Below are 16,824 nucleotides of genomic sequence, written 5' to 3'. Positions count from 1 at the left end.
TTGTGATTAAAAAAATTGTATGCATTTCACATTCTTCCAAGCACCCGATTCGAATTTCTGCTGATATGCCAGCTGTATTGAATATTTTTCCGTGGTTTATCTCAGTTCCTTCCTGAAAATACCAGGACAATATATTCAAATAGGCTTTGCCCATCTCCATGAAATCCTTAACCGCTTATCAACTTTCAGTCTGTCAAGACGAAATGTAACCGCTCGAGTGTAAACGACTCCATTAAATAATCAAAGATAAAATAAACTAAGCTCGCCTTGGAGTTTGCCTATCCTGATTTAGATTTTTCGTGATTTTCCTCTGTGTAATCAGGGAACTTAGGACGTTAAACTGGAACTGTTTCTCTTCCTTCCAAGTACGTCGCACCTAGTTCGATGCTACGTAACGGTATAGTTGATAAAGCGTTGCTAAATATAAAGAAACCAACATAACTCTCAACGCAGGCCTAGACTTACATTTATAGTATCGTCGCCTGCTTCGTATTTAGGACTCTTGGGTTAAATCTAAACCCGGAGAAAGGCTATTTTGACCGACGTTTTTGGTGGGTTACCTCAATTATTCCTGACAAATGCCAGGATATTACCTCAAATTGGCCGTGACCACTTCCTTTCACATGTTTTCCAATTAATTATCTCTTTATTCGATGATACATAATTTGAGTCATTGACAGCGTTTTCAAATAAACAACTCACAATAAGATATTGTTATTGATATCTAAGTTATTCCTTTATCTGGTATTTTACATGATTTCACAGGTGGATTTTGTAAAGGCGTTAGCGAATTTGAGCTGTATTAGTATACTTGCTGAGTGTACAGTAGTACCGAAAAATAATCAGGTCTGATGTAAAAGAGTCCCCACTGTTTGGACCTCATCCTACATGGTATTCTAAAGCGGTTTACAGCTGAAGGGGATTTATGACATCTCGCGATGCATGTAATTACATTTTAACACAGTTTAGAAAGCTTAAAATTTAAACCAAACAAAAACTTTGTAAGCAGTTTTATATCCCAAAAAGGAAACACCTGAGTTATTCATCTCAATGAGCGATGTATCATTCTTGGAGATTCGATTATTTCTTTATTCTCAGATATGAAAGTTGACGCTGACGTTCGAGAAGCTTTTATTTTGGGGGGAAAAGAGAAAAAAACAGAAATTGTATTGGACGCAAGAACTTGTTACCCATCTTCACCTCAAACCATGGCGACTCAAGTGTTTCCCTTCCATTAACTCCGTCACCCATATCTCGCTTACAATACGGAATGTAACAAGGTGAAACGATAAGACGTAATATTGATATCCGTTATTTTGTGCTGTAGGACTGACAACAGACCATGTCTTTATCGATTACAGATGCTGATACTTCTCTGGCACACTAACCATAGAGTAATATCAATTCATAAAACCGATACCCAGAATTTAACACTCTGTAAACCCGCTACACTACGTAAGAAGTGTACGTTAACAGAATTGACAACATTACGAACGACCTGCCTGAACAAGATATTCTTTACTCTGCCAAATTCTCAAATCGAACGTCTTAGAAAACACGATCACTTTTAGGAAACTACAGTGGGTTTTATAGTTAAAAATTATAGCTTAAAGTGAAAGACGAGGTCGAGTGGTTAGCACACGGTCGGTGTCTGGTTTAAATCTAGGTCCTGAGACCGGCTGTCCTGATTAATTTTTCAAGGGTTTTCTCAGATTCTCCAGGAATATGCTTAGTGTATCACCTCAAATTAAGTCGCAAATGTTTCCTTCCACGGCCTATACGATTCATCTATACGCTGTAGTCTAAGCTGCTGACAGCGTCGTTGAATAAACCACAAGTAAATAAAATGTGGCAAGAAGAGAATTTCGTGGCCGATTGGCTAACATTTCTGATTTATTTTTCGTAGATTATTAGTTTATTTTTCAGTATTTCCAAGAGAGTGCTGGAGAAGTGGGCCAACCTTTAATTAGGACGCAAACACTAGTCAAACTCCCTTTATATCTGATTATTCATTAATCACCTTACCATTAGACGTTATGTAGTGTGAACTACTGACATACCTAAGTAATAAATAAATAAGCAAATATACATCTTATAACCTAAACCAGTTTCATCTGACTTTTTTCTTCCCTAAACCTTTGTAAAGTAATTCAAGAATTAATATAATTATATATCTATTATCTTTGCTTAATTAAATGATAATTTTAATACGATTTAATGTTCAGCAATCTCAAATATTCTGGTTTGTAGTACATGCACATAGCAGAACTCCTTTAACAGCGTTACCATGGCAACGTTTATATTATCCCACAAAGACCAAATCCCTTAACAGCGTACCATGGAAACGGTACAACGCATAGATTTATAAATATTATTCAATAAGGCCCAAAATCCTGTAACAGCAAACGATCACCAGCCAACTAACCAGGAAGATACTAACACACATAGACAAATACATTTATTTTATATATTTAGTTCAATTCAAATCATTTATTTAAGTGCTTGACAACAGCCAAAAGGGCCAATAACAGCTAAGCACAAAACCAGAATACAGGATAAAATATAATAAGTAATTAATTTCTTTCAATAATAAAGTAAAACAAACAAACAAATGAAACCAAATATATAAATGTACTATATTCATAATAATAATTCGATTAATTTATTGAATAACATTTCACAAGTAATTGGGCTAAATACGATACCTAAGTAATATAATTCAATTTAATAATTCTAAATAAAATAAATAATACTAAATATATATAATGTATTTGTGTTATTAGGGGGGGAACATGCGAGTAATAAGACAAAAACTATATTCTTGTGGTTTATGACAGCGTGTGGACTCGTAGATAGATATCAATGTCTCGTATAAACATACTGTCTCCATCTTCAGGGTTGAATACCTTCTTCAGGATGGTGAATAGCAACCGTTGTGTAATGGTACGAGTGATGATAGTGTATGATCCGAGAAGAAATAAAAACAGTGAGGACTCGTGTTTGTCCCCGGCGAAGCTTCGATTCTTGTCTTCCTGAGACCTTTAGAAAAGAGAGTCAGTTGCTACAGTGACACCCGTTACCCTTGACAAGATAACGCCACCTAATTTCCTCATCACCAGTGTGCCCATGACGTCAGTACACGAAGGATCCTCTGGCTACGAACGTTACAGGGAACTAGAAAGTCAAGACAGTCTGCAGACCTGGGAGTGATACACACGAATTTAAACCTTAACATTCTCGTTACTACGCTTTATTTTGCCTTAAACAATCCTGTAAGCATGTTCTAAAACAAATTGAAATTTTTGAATGGCCCCTGTTGAATTTTTGAAAGTAGCTGTATCAATAAAGTAAGTTAAAGAAAATATGTAAGTTCTTTCGGAAATTGTAACTCCATGTGAATAAGTTTTGTGAAGGACTTATGACGTCTGCTGTCATTAAAGTGTTTCAGTCTATAGAATCAGTACATACTATAAATTTTAATTGTATAATTTAATGATTCAATTATGTTCATTTCGACTACATAAAATTTTCTCGATATAACATCGGATATTCGCAGCATCGCCATGTTTATAATTTTTAATATATATGTATATTCCGCACAAAATTTTACATGTCTCACTCCAGTGGTTCATTAGTTTTTTTGTATCGAAGCGAAAGTTAAATATAAATTTGTGCGAACACTTTGTTGGTATTTTACGTTATTAAATACTTAAACGTTGAATTTTTTTTTGAAGATCTTTTGGCTCAAGAAACTCTGTAACCTACACTAAGTGTTGCTGTCACCTCAGAAGCTCGCATGTTGATTATTATTATTATTTTTAATTAGAAGTTAAAAGTAAAGGTTGATTAGTGGTGATATGAATTTTGTAAGATGGTACATGGTGAGCAGGACAAAGTACGTCAATTGAAAGAGCCTTGTATACGTAGACTGAGGCAATCTTAATTCGTCTCTGAGAACAGGATCTTAATATCAGAGCGTTACTTTTCATCCTTGAAGCGTGATCTTTGTACGTTTCAAGCCAGTAGCTTTTCGACACTTGAGAGACGGGTGTATACAACTACATGCCTTGAGTCGGCTAGAAGGAATTTCGCTTTTATATTTCACAGAGACAGGTGAAATTCCCGTAATGCACTTATATACTTAAATGCAAGGGCTTCGTATCTCAAGTTTATCACTTAAATTTTCTTAAGAAAACATCATCATAATAATTGTCACAATAATTTATTTACCGTCTATACACAAACTTAAAAATGTTGTTTAAAATTACTTAAAATTATAACATTTTTTCATTAGATACTGGATCTAATGAAAAAATGTTATAATTTTAAGTAATTTTAAACAACATTTTTAAGTTTGTGTATAGACGGTAAATAAATTATTGTATCAATAAAACACAAACATGACGCAATTAAGATATAAAAAAAATAATAATTGTCGTTAAGGCTTAATAACACCCCAAATACATTCATCAAAAATAAATATTTAATCAGAAACAAAGGTCGTTGATATCAACCACTGTTCAAATTTTCTGCTAGAACACTTTAAAAATAAACTCACGTCAAGCGAGTAATGGCTGTAATTTGTAAACCTTGATCACAGTAGTATAAAGTAACGAAAGTGAGCCATCGACTCTAAAAATAATGCATGTAGCGATTTGAAGAATAACAAGAAAAACTAAGTTACTGTTCAGTCTATTTTTATTATAGATTTTCCAGATGGTAACAGGTGTGAAGTGGCAAAGCTTCGGAACAGTCACCAACCTCCAAGGTTTATAATACCTTCCAGCAAACTATACGCGTCCGTGGTCTGCACCTGAAATATATGACCCCTTTTCTGATTTAGTCCAAACAAAAATTTATCTCAGAACAAAATAGCTTATAATATTATCATTATTTTTAATTCTACTGTCGGTAATAAGTTACTTGTAAGATTTTCATGGCAGTAAATATGTCGATGATGTCCTTGTGACGCTGTGTGGTAGATACCAATATTGAAGTAAGTGGTATATATAGTTACCACTGGGATATATAATTCGTATAAATGTAGCCTACATATTGGAAATAGTCATTTCATTTTCTTGTCCAACATAAAATTCACTGAAATGACAAACGTCGGTAAAATAAAAGCCTTGCTATTGGGTTTTTGTTTGTTACCGCGACTTACAGGGACGAATGATGTGTAACTGATTGTCCATTGTTTTACTGCGCTCGGCCGCCCTCTGGTATAGGGAAAAGAGAGTGAATGAGATTCGCTAACGAAATTAAAGCAATTTTCTGTCTGAAATAGACAGTTGATGGCCGCTGGAAATCAATTCGCAAAGCTAGCCGCCAGACAGAAGTTTTACCGCCGAAACTACAAAGAACAGGGAAGTCCAACTAATGTACAAAGAAATCTACATAAGACCCCGAAGTTAATTAATGTAACTTTGATTTAACTTTTGATTAAACATAATATATCTAGCTCCATGATATAGTGTCGTAATTGAAAAGTGCAGCTCATCCAGTCAAGACAGTTACTGATTTTATAAAATAAACACAGGTTTATCACCGTGGAGCGTTTTTTAGGGTAAGAGATAGGGCAGGCTTACTCATCATCAATTCATGTTCGTCCCCGTAATGCATGAGACCAAGTTATATACCCATACGAAACGTAAAATTGTAATATTGTTTGTTTTAGTCTCTACGTTTCTGGTTAGGGGACGGAAAACAAAGATTTTTAACTGCGTTACTCGAATGCAGGTAAAAGTAAAGCTGTTCCACTATGCGCCATGTAGGCGCTAGGGGGAGAGGTGATATGGCTCCTACTCATTCATAACCTCGGCACTAGATGGGGGTGAGTGCTTAATGTCACGTCCCGGCCGCGTTTTACCCATGGGAAAGGACCCCGGTACCCTTTGGACAGGAGGCTGGGTGGGCCCTAGAACAGGTCTGAACGTAGAGGCTGGAGGAAAAATACTCTGCCTCCGTCGGGGATCGAACCCCGGTCGTCCATCTACTCTTAATTTCTTTGTGAACGTAATTTTTCTTTTTCAATTAAATTAAATTAAATTCTTTATTATTAGTGTGCTGTATCAACAGCCAGAAGGCCAAATACAGATACAGAACAGAGACAAGCACATGAACACAATAAAAACATAAAAGGTAAAACAAGCAGAATATAAAGTACATTAATACGGAGGACGTTAATACACAAGAAAATTGCAACTAAATATATTAGCATATTTGTAAAAATAATTTAAATAAATTAAGTAAATTGTACTATTATAGAATGTGAATAAGTGTGACAATTTTCGTCTCGAATATGTCCAAGTCCCTGCAGACGACATTAGCAGCTGATGCGCATCTGGCAGAAATCAGGTAAACAATGTGTCTGAAGAAAGGAGTAGAGTAATTCACGAAACGTCGTAAACAAAACTACAATTCCGACACCGAACATTGTCCATCGGTGCGGTGTGATAACTGAGTTAAAATTTTGGGAATTTCTTTCTTCTGAGATGTTGGGGCCGTCTAGTACGGTGAAAGTTTACCGACGTTTCAGAGGTACTTACTGCCTCCATCGTCAGGGCGATGAGCAGCAAGAACCTATAAAACGTCGATAAATCACTACACGACGCAACACCCCTGAAGGCATCTTCATACTCGACATTTTGAAAACTTGGAATAGGATTCTGTGGGGGATAACAAAATGGACTCCCCTGATTCTGAGTACCAGAAAGCGTTTCTGTGGCTGAGGGGTTCATTAGAGGGTGGAGTAACCCCGCAACTTGCTGGTGAAAGAACAATCTTCTTTATTCCACGTCCCTTGCCATGTATATAACCACTGTTTCAGCTTTATACATTGAATAATGGTGACATGAAAAAGGAGGTTTTGTTGAAGGACGGAAAATAATATTACGCCCACGGGGGAAAACTGAAATCGATGATGCTCGAATGGGTTCTATGTGTTCGTCCTAATTTCAAGAGTGTTTGTCTTTTTTGCTTTTTTTTTTTTTACTGTTTACAGAGTACTATAGATTTTCGCAATTTGACAAGGATGAAATTACTTTGCTGTTCTCAGTGATGGAATGCCTCAGGGCATTTGGTTCTAAACCTGTGCCTCTATACCAGTTTCTTTGGTCTTCGCGGCTAATGGTATTTTATCTTGTTAATGACCCGTAGTCGGATGAAATGATATCCTTTTCGTTTGCCTGTCAGCACGTAAGCCTTATATACTGGAAACAATATAATGCGTTAAATATAGGCCAGTATTATAAAGAAGGCAACGTTCAGGTAATGCTTTGATGACGAAAACACGCACGAAGTCTGATGACGCACGCGTGGGGTAAAAAATTTCTTTTGTTTGAATTTGTTTCAGTTCTTTTTTTTTTGTTAATAACCTTTTGTTTGCAGTAGAATCTATTAAGATGGCAGTAATGCTTCAGAAATGTTATCTTATTATTTTATATTTATTTTCGTTACAGGTGTGAGTTACAATCGCTTTATGTTTTATTGAGATTTTTCTAATATAGAGCTTAAATATTAAATCATGAATTAATTTTTATTAACTTTATTTAGTTAAAGGTAAGCTGTAAGTGTAGTAATGTATATATAAATTTGATATCCAATGTTTTCTTTAGATTATGAGAGTGAATTGTTTTGTTATAAAAATATGTTTAAAGTATTTTATATTTTTCTTTCAATAAGGGATTATAAGCCCACATTCTGGCTCTCCTCAACTTCTTAGCGGATTTTTTCTTACTTTTCCTGAGACGATTACTTAAACACCCACAACTAATTTTTTATACATCCTTATCAGATCTTTTTCTGTGATTGGATGCTACATAACATATGTTACTGACAAGAAACAAATTAAAGCTTACTAAAATGTCATAAGTGTACTGTTGTATTTCCTTAAAAAAATTGTGTTAAAACGGTACTTTATTGCGTGACCACTATCTGTACTTCACACTATTAGAATAATGTAAGTTTGTGGTTGGGGGGACAGCGAGAGGTTAGAAGCTGTGTTACAAGAGGTTTGTGTTGTTTCTGAAATTAATTTCCTGCAGTTTCGTGCTGTGGTCGTGTCAGGTCTGTGTGTGAGTGGGTGGGTTGGTAATAGTAAAGACGCTTACAGCCGTGGTCCGACTACATCCCAGCTACAAACTGCATTTCTTGCGTGTTGCAGGGGAGAGACCACAGTGCGATCCAACATCCCGCTCTTTGCCATACGACAGATGGGAGACGCATCGATAGAGAACATCGCAGTCGAGTGGTTCCGTGTTGTCCCAGGTACGATTATGCACATCAAAGTCTGCTTAAAATGACACTATTTTTGTTTTTATCTCAGTACCTCCAGACAGATGCTGGGACAGTGTTTTAAAACAGGCCCCATCTCCTTCTTTATACCCACTTCATCATTCATACACATTAGTCCATTCGACGCTATAATCTGTTTAGTTGAGTAAGCGTCCATAAATAGGTGTAGGAACGATGGGTTTTGACTGCAGGACGTAGAAAATGTCTAAAAATAGGATTCCGAAACTCGAATCACACTTTCGGGTTTAGAAATCCACGTAGTTTATAAAACAAACAAACAATATACGTCCTTTATTGAGTCTCAACTTATTTTTCGCAAATGTTGAATTATGGAAGAAAATGGCAAATGCGAAATTTATTGTTATTGAAGAATAGATTCGAGGGAAATAGTATTTTTTTCTTCCGTTTTTCGAAAATTACGAATAGGTATGTGCAAAAATGTACGTCATTAATTTATATAAGCTACCGTGATTCTTCCAAAAGGTGCAGCTTAAAATACATGTCACAAACGGGCATTGCTGGTAATGTTACAGATTTACAGTATTAAATTAGATAAATATAACAGGAATATTATGAAGCTCACTAGATGACCAATTCAGTGTTTTAGTACGAAAGTAAACATTATGGCATGTGGATGACGTCACAGTTTTCATATATGGATAGAGATTCTACTACTCATACAAAATGCATTTGAGTATGGGATAGGGTTTAGAGGTTTTGGGAATTCTGTCACCGTTCAGTAATGCCAGTAAGACTTCCATCTATGCCTACGTCGTCCAAGTATTCTCTTTACTTTAAGTGTACAGGCTCCAAAATGATGTTACGTTTAGATACAGTGACTGAGGGGCTTTTTGATGTGGAAGTTTGTTCAAATTCGTTTTAGTAGTTCATTTAAAAGCATTTTCTTACCGGCGCTTATAAAACATCCTGCAAAATTCTGTTTTACCGTAGGTAAATTACAGAGCTGCTAATTTACTTCGTGTCCCGCGTTGAACGTTTTAAGAATGTTTTCTGTCATATCACGCAACGGATTTCTGTCCTGGTCTGGAATTTATTTCCATCTCTTTCAGTTTTTTGGTTACTCTGTGTCTACCTGCTAAAATTCAGATGCTTTGAACATGGTTAAATTTGTTCAGATTCTTTGTGTTTCACGGATATTCTTTTAGTACAAAATCCTACGTATACAGACTAGATAAAACATATAATTGAATGATAAATATAATATTATTTGAGGTTTTCACAGCGGTGAGGATGACAATGTTATTCTTCTTGCTTCTGGAGCTATGTATACTCGTCGATGGATGCCAACTTTTCCATGTTAGCCCTGAAGATGGAAATAGTATATTTCTCCGAAACGATATATACTTACAAGTCCACAAGGCATGACGACAAATGACCAACATGGACATAAAAAAGTATTGTTTGTGGATGAAATTACTGGAAATTTGTTCTGAACTGCGTACCGATAGAGTATTGGCATTCTGGCCTTTGAAGAGCAGCTGGTTTGCTGTGCTCTATTGTTAGTTCAGCCCGCGAGGTGATTAAACTATGTCAGAAGTTAGTTCTCTCGCCTCTGTATATACGAATAGAATTCCATGTATCCATCGTCCTTTTATTTGTCCTACATTCAAATTACATACTGTGGGTGACTTTAATAGACTTGCAGTATTGCTTGGAATTCTGATAGTAAGACTTTTAAGACGTGGGAGTAAATTGATAAGATGGAGGATAATATTAAAATATATCTTAAAGGGCTAATTTGAGTGTATATATTGACTAGAATAAGCTGATTAACATTAGGGCATAGTGGCGAGATTTTGTGAACATGGTAATGGAGCTTCTTATAGGTCCATTGTAATTTATATTTTATTTTAAACTGGCATTTAAGTTAATTGTATTTCTAAAAAAATGTCAAGCTGACTGACCAACCCCATGGAGCAAAGTGCTCCTTCAGAAGCTGATAATTCTCAACTCCCCTAAGAAATTGTCGGGCGCATATACTTCACTATGATCTGCTCATCCTCGTATGCTATTTAACCCTTTAAAGCCCAGAGGTATTTATATGTACCACTTGCTTCAACAGTCAGCAACTCTTTACTTTTATTTATCGGTTTTATATGATTCTCAGTGTAAATATAATTTATTTTCCTATGCAGCGCCAATTAATTTCTTTTTGTAACGTAGAAACGTTGTGTTTTCTTTGCGGTACTGAGTTATTTTAAATATCACTTAAACGAGCTTAAATTATTTACTGAACTTCCCAAATTATATAGCTTTAACATTCAATAACGATAAAGTAAAAATTCCACCGTCGCTGTTATCAATCTGTCATTAATTATCACCCGTACGTCTTGATTATTTATCCTTATAGCGTGGTTTTTATCCCCCACCCCAAAAAAAAGTGTCTCTCGCTTGTCCCCCACAAATTTTCTCTTTGCTGCTACTCTTTTGGTATCTTTTCTAACTCTTCGCCTTCAAAGGGTTGATTTTAAGTTACGTTGCTTTGAGGTTAGGTAAGGATCTCCGAGTTTATGTTAGGTTTGGTTAAGTTAAGGCGTATGAGGTTATAGAATTTCTCCTCGCCATGTCGGTATAAAGTCTCACTGACGGTCATAACTCAAAATGGCCACCTTGTGTGTATCGCTGTTTTCCAGCCCCTATTTAATCCCCACCTTGTCCCTTACAACCCTTTTATTCAGTTATAAATAAATTTGTAACGTATTCTGCGTCCTCTTACCAATTTTTATAAGAACGTAATCATATAAAAGAGAAACACAGTAAATTTTACGATCATGGAAAACTAACAGTCTCCTTGACAGAAGGCTCATAAATTTTCTATGGCCTCGAGGTGAAACCCCTCCCCTCCCCACTCTACAGAAAGAATAAAATTTACAGAAACGTTTTTAAAAATCTTTTTGTGTGTTTTGTGTGGAATTTTTGAATGATGAAGTGTTCTGTAATGTATCTTATTAAAAGCCAGTTACTTTTATTTCAAGATTATACATAAAAATCCACAAAGATTTATATTTTGGACGCCAGAGGTCATAAACGTTCCTTATATGGTGCTTGCAGTTTTGTGTACTGGTGTGTGTAATATAAGATAAAAAATGAATTTCTGTTCGCGTGTGAGCGTCTTCTAAATGGTCAATAGGGATTGGATATTTTATAAAAGCTTTCTTGCACGGCTTTAAATCGACCCTTCGATGATTGAACTGGCAGGGGATTTATATGTTGATCACCAGAACGTGACTTCGGGGGCCATTACTTTGTTGACTGAGGTTTGTGGTTTAGTCAGCAGTGCTTTGTTACTGCATGACTCCGCTGCCTTATAAACATCTCCTCTGGTTTATGTTTGACCTAGCTTTTAAGCTACTGCGTTTCTGCGTTAAAGTGTGATTGAATCAACTCACACAATGAACGGATTCCTTTATAGCTTTGTTTATAGATTAAAAAGCAGGAATGTGGAAATAATTCGGTTTTATTAATTTTTATCGTTTATTTCCGATACTGGAATACAATGACGTAAATCGTTATGTCATCGTTACTAAGTTACTATTTGAATGTTTGACTAAATGTGTCTGTCCGCGTTACTGCTTGGCTGAATAACCAATAGAGATATAATTAATTAATGAACTGCATAATCGGAAACATCGTAAATAATTGGTAGTTTAGCTGATGAGAACAGTTACAATTTTATGGGAAAGAACATTACCGTCTTTTAAATTTCCCGTTATCATATTCTATCCTGAGCCAGATCAATTCAATCCTTACCTTCACAATGTGCTGCTGTGAAGATAATTTTAATGTTATCCTCCGATATATGTTTAGATTTCCACAAATTTTGTACGCATGTGAATTTTTGATATTATAACAGCTCTTTTTGTAATTTTCCTCAGTATCTTCAAGAAAATTTATAGAAAGTGTCTTCGGATATGTTGAGGATGTTTATTCCCAAAAATTTCCAAATAACTTGCTTCGCTTTCCACGGATTAAGCTTCTAGTACGTTACATTTCAGATTTAACTTCTGAAATCATTGTAGAGATTTGGTACGATTTCCAGTTCGGGGTGTGCATTCATCGTAAAACCTCTACCTACACAGGATATCAAATAGATAATCGTCGATAAAAAATATATATCCATTCCCCTAGTGGGATTCGAACCCAAGTACAGTCTTCAGTGTTCAATCCTAAACATCATTCGTCTCAGACTCTGCTACTACTGTGATCGGGTGTATAACGTATAAGGTGGGGAGAGGGCAAACAAACTAGCTGGAACCCACAGTGTAGTCGCGTCGAGATTTTATATGGTCCTTTCAATTAGCGCTCAGCGGTGTCCACTTCGACACTGGATGAGTTACCTGCCACTAGCCCCACTTCTAGACACACTGGTATATTCTGACGCTTCGAGCTAAACGAATGCACGCTTCGACGTTTGGAATAAAATGAATAGCTTTTAACAACGTATTGAATCGTGGTGTTAGTATAATGTTTCTTAAGCCACGCGTTTCTTCTACTCTTGCGATATTGAGTTAAATCCCCTAGAAGAAATTTTGGAGCGTAGTAAGTAGATACAACTCCAACGCGCATTCACTGATTAACAGAAACGTAACTGTCACTTCCCGGCTCCCGGCAGGAACTACCTGACTCACCGCCACAATATTTACAAGTCAAATATCACTCCATATAAACAACGGAATCAACTCAGGACATTAAAAGAGGAGTTGATACGTTCCGGTTTGTCATTGAACGTAGTGTAGTGAGATATGTGATCAGAATTTTACATAAATCAGGTTTACCTCGGGAACGATACAATATTTATAAAGAACAAAAACGTGTTTCCTTGAATTTAAGCTGTCACTGGACATGACGTGTCGTAATATTGTAGCATAAGCGGTAAGACCAACTAAACAGCGCGTAGTACGGGATGAAAAGCTTGCAAATGCAGTAACCATGCTTGTTACAGCAGCTAGTGTATTATCTATTTATACTAGAAATACTGATATTGTGATGTAACCTGAGGATACGTCCTGGTATCTACCATGTGCCCAGAATATTCATGTCCCCTGCATCACCATTGCATTGTTTTCCGTCACATTTAGGATCAATCCATTTATGTGAATGTAATAGTTTTGAAAATGACTTATGGATGGAAGTTATGACCTCCCACAAGGCAGTTTTAATTATTACCTCAGTGAAAACTGAAATCTCTAAGGAAGGTGTGATATTTAATTTTGTTGAGGTTTCTGTGTATTCAAATTAGCAAATTGTAAGTTTAATAGCTTGGCGACTTATCTATGTGATGATTTAAAATTTCTTTACCTTCGCCGATATTGTATTTTGTAACTGGCAAGGAAGGAAATTCTGTGTGAATTTTCCCCCGTTCTTTCAACATACGCTTACTATTTATTTTTGTAATATGATTTGTTGTAAACATTATCATTAATCTGTAATTTATCTCTAAAACTTTCTCGCTTTCTTTGAAGTTGTAGTGTAAATTTTAGGAAGTACATTTTGGAAACTTTAATTCCCCTAGACACGTTCGCGAACGTATGGCGCGCTTATCAAAATCGTCGCGTTCGCCTGTACGCATGGAGTAACTCATAGTTGTCTGTACATTTCAGTTTTTGGTAAAATCAGACGAGAGTAATAGGTCATTTACACTTTCGTGCAATCCTTCTCGCTGGAGTTACTGTGTGGGGAATTCCCGGGTTGCATTGGTTACCATAATTATTTTATTATAAAAATATTTCTATGTAAAATTCAATCATATTGCATTTCTCAATACATCATTATAATTACAGCTTTTGTAAGATAACTGTACAATTTATTCACTGGAATTTAATTTACTGGTTTTTTGTTTTTAGTGTGATATCTAAAATCTGAAATAAGTTAAACATAAAAGGTCTACGTAATTAATTCTGTTCACGTTGCAATGATAATATGTAACATCTGGTACCGTTACTCTGGACAGAACAGAAATAGTTACTGTTTATTCACTAGGTGGAGACACTTTTCGCATGTGGAACTTAAAAGGCACGTTATGCTGTTCGTGATTTATCCCACTTTCGCAATGCGCACTGCGTGTATAAACGCCCACCAGACCATCGTCTGTCTCTTTGAAGTGTAGTTGCTCTACATGAGAGGATATCAGTTGATATATACGTTAGGGAAACGATCTTCCCACATCAACTCTGGAGTTTATCAACCGTAGCAAAATCATCCAGTTTTATGGAAGGCTTAAAATTCACATTAACCCCTCGTGACAGGAAGTTATAAGTGAAAAACAAACTTTACTCAAGACTCATATGTTTAATTATCTCCATGGCGGGCTACACCCTGAACCGTTCCACATTCAACTCTGAATATAACATAAATTTTATAGACTAAAATATAGAAGTTACTGAAAGATTGTACGAAATATAACAATTCTGAGAGAAATGAATCATTTTGAAACAAATCCTGGCTGGTTCCTGTAATGCCTATGCAGAAGAATCTGTCATAGAAGTGAGAAATTTTGAATTGCGTGATCGGTTTTCAGTTCCCGATAGATTCTTAGATTTTTGTGTTCGTGTCGCCTCGAACAGCTCAAGTGACACTTTCCCAGGGTTAAAGCTATAGAAGCGCGTATCCACCATCTTGTTCGGATGTCTTGAAGGCGTGAAACTATACCACCAGGACGTTCCCTTTGTGTTTCCATTATAACTAAATTTAAACACTATATTTCTTGCACGTTTTTTCAAGCAATAATGAAATGTGTTTTACTCCAAATATTTCATTGTTAAAGGATATATCCGATAAGTTATAATTAATTGTTGTGTTTTTTCGCACAAAGTGCATAAACTGAACGCATGAGGAAATCATTTGTCTGCATGTCTCATGACTGACGTTAAATTATATTTGGTTTGGGAAGGGGTTCTACACTTAATATTGTCGAAATAATTTAATTTTGGTCTGTATTTGTCTATTATAACTCATACCTTACATGAATTTAAAATTCAAGTTTATCTTTTAGTTGTCGGTACAAGCGTTTATGACGTCTTAAGATGCAGGAAATAGCTTCTCAAAATAAAACTAAAACGCAGTCGAACTACGTACACACCGTCTACCTCGGTCTACGACAGTTTCCAGCAGATTTTGATTAATCAAGTACTTATTGTGTCCAGTTCATTCGTTCCTTTACCTTGTCCTTCCACACTAATGGTTGGGTATTTCATTATTAACATTCGCCACTGTCGCTTCCATCTGCATCGTACAGAATTCATTTCTCCATCTATCTTCCTATCACATGTGTTGCCAGTAACATAGTCAATTGATAAAGCGTGTTTAAAATGAAAAGAACATTTTAAATCCTTGCGCAATAACACTTCCTGTTTATTAAGTATGATTTGAGGTTCTCAATTCGGTCTTTTGGGTTGTAGCGCCTTGTAGTCTGGAAGAAGTTTACCCGCAAGACAACCTTCTTAACACTCGCTGCTTTCTAGCGGCTTCAAAGTTTTCTTCGGCAAGATGACAAGGAAAACCCTGAATGTTACAGGGGAGTAGAATAATAAGAAGCAGAAAAAGCGAATCAACCGCAAGCTACATCAAAGGGGACGGACCTCCAAATCTACCAATTTGCTTTATTTATCTAGCTTAAACTGAGAGCTTCATCATTGTCGTTGCAGGGGGCGGACTGCTTGCTGTTGCAAGGAGAGAGCTAAATATTGATGAGCGCAGACAGGGGTTAGGGACTGCTTTGCCCTATTCTGAATTGCAAGTTGTGACCACTGTAAAAACACTACGGAGGGAGGGGAGACCATGGAACTCGTGACTTCCAGACCAACTCTAGTTATATGCTGAGGTCAGAGGCTGTACGAGCTATGGCGGCCTGTGGGCTGCAAAGGCAACAACGTACGACCTTTGTCTGTCACCGCACAAAATATCAAGACCTTGCTTTTAATTGTTCTAATTTTGTTGTTATTTTATAGAACTTTGTCCTGTGCCGATGCTGGTATCGTGTATTATAAAGTCCTGTGGACTTGCAGTATATGCTATCAATTCAGAGGGACATAGTGACTCCGTATTCAGCCTCGAAGACGGATAAATTATGTTCCTCCGAAACACTGGTATCTGCTGGAAAATCCAAACTGCGTTATAACTCAGAAGAAAAACATTGACATGATCACGCTGAGAGAATCTAAGTCCTTCATATTAAATTCATTATTGGTTAAAGATTATTCGATGACGCTGTCTGAACTGTAATGGTAATAGAATCAAAACAGATGATAATCTGATGGTCAAGTCTTAGTAGAAAAGGTGTTTTGGAAGTGGGGTCGTGACCTATCTGAACGTTATATACCGGCATTTGATTGGAAAGATTTAAGAAAACCTTAGTTTGTAAGTGATATCGTGGAGGTTCAAATAGAAGACAAAGATACGGTCCCCCCGTGTGTGCAGGTCCAATTGTATTGACAGGATTCGCGTATAATTTCCAGGCGAACCATTTCTTAGCCGATCAATAGAGTCTGTTGACCATTTTCAGAGATGTGT

General features: G+C 36.3%; 1 protein-coding gene across 3 annotated transcripts in view; it reads left to right on the top strand.

The window, feature by feature from the left end:
• LOC110829088 (Dpr-interacting protein beta) overlaps positions 1 to 16,824 on the top strand; it is a 281,343-nt gene that overhangs the window by 27,502 nt on the left and 237,017 nt on the right. For all 3 annotated transcript variants that reach the window (XM_087344207.1, XM_022062437.2, XM_022062435.2), the window contains exon 2: positions 8,165 to 8,268. The gene's annotated coding sequence lies outside the window, so the exon portion shown is untranslated. The remainder of the gene's footprint in view (positions 1 to 8,164; positions 8,269 to 16,824) is intronic.

This window comes from Zootermopsis nevadensis, unplaced genomic scaffold (genome assembly GCF_977971745.1).
Source record: "Zootermopsis nevadensis isolate Lab colony 2312 unplaced genomic scaffold, Znev_1.0 Znev_ptg000007l, whole genome shotgun sequence".
NCBI lineage: Eukaryota > Metazoa > Arthropoda > Insecta > Blattodea > Termopsidae > Zootermopsis > Zootermopsis nevadensis.
The sequence above is the reverse complement of the archived record's forward strand: the minus strand, read 5'-3'. Positions and strand labels throughout refer to the sequence as shown.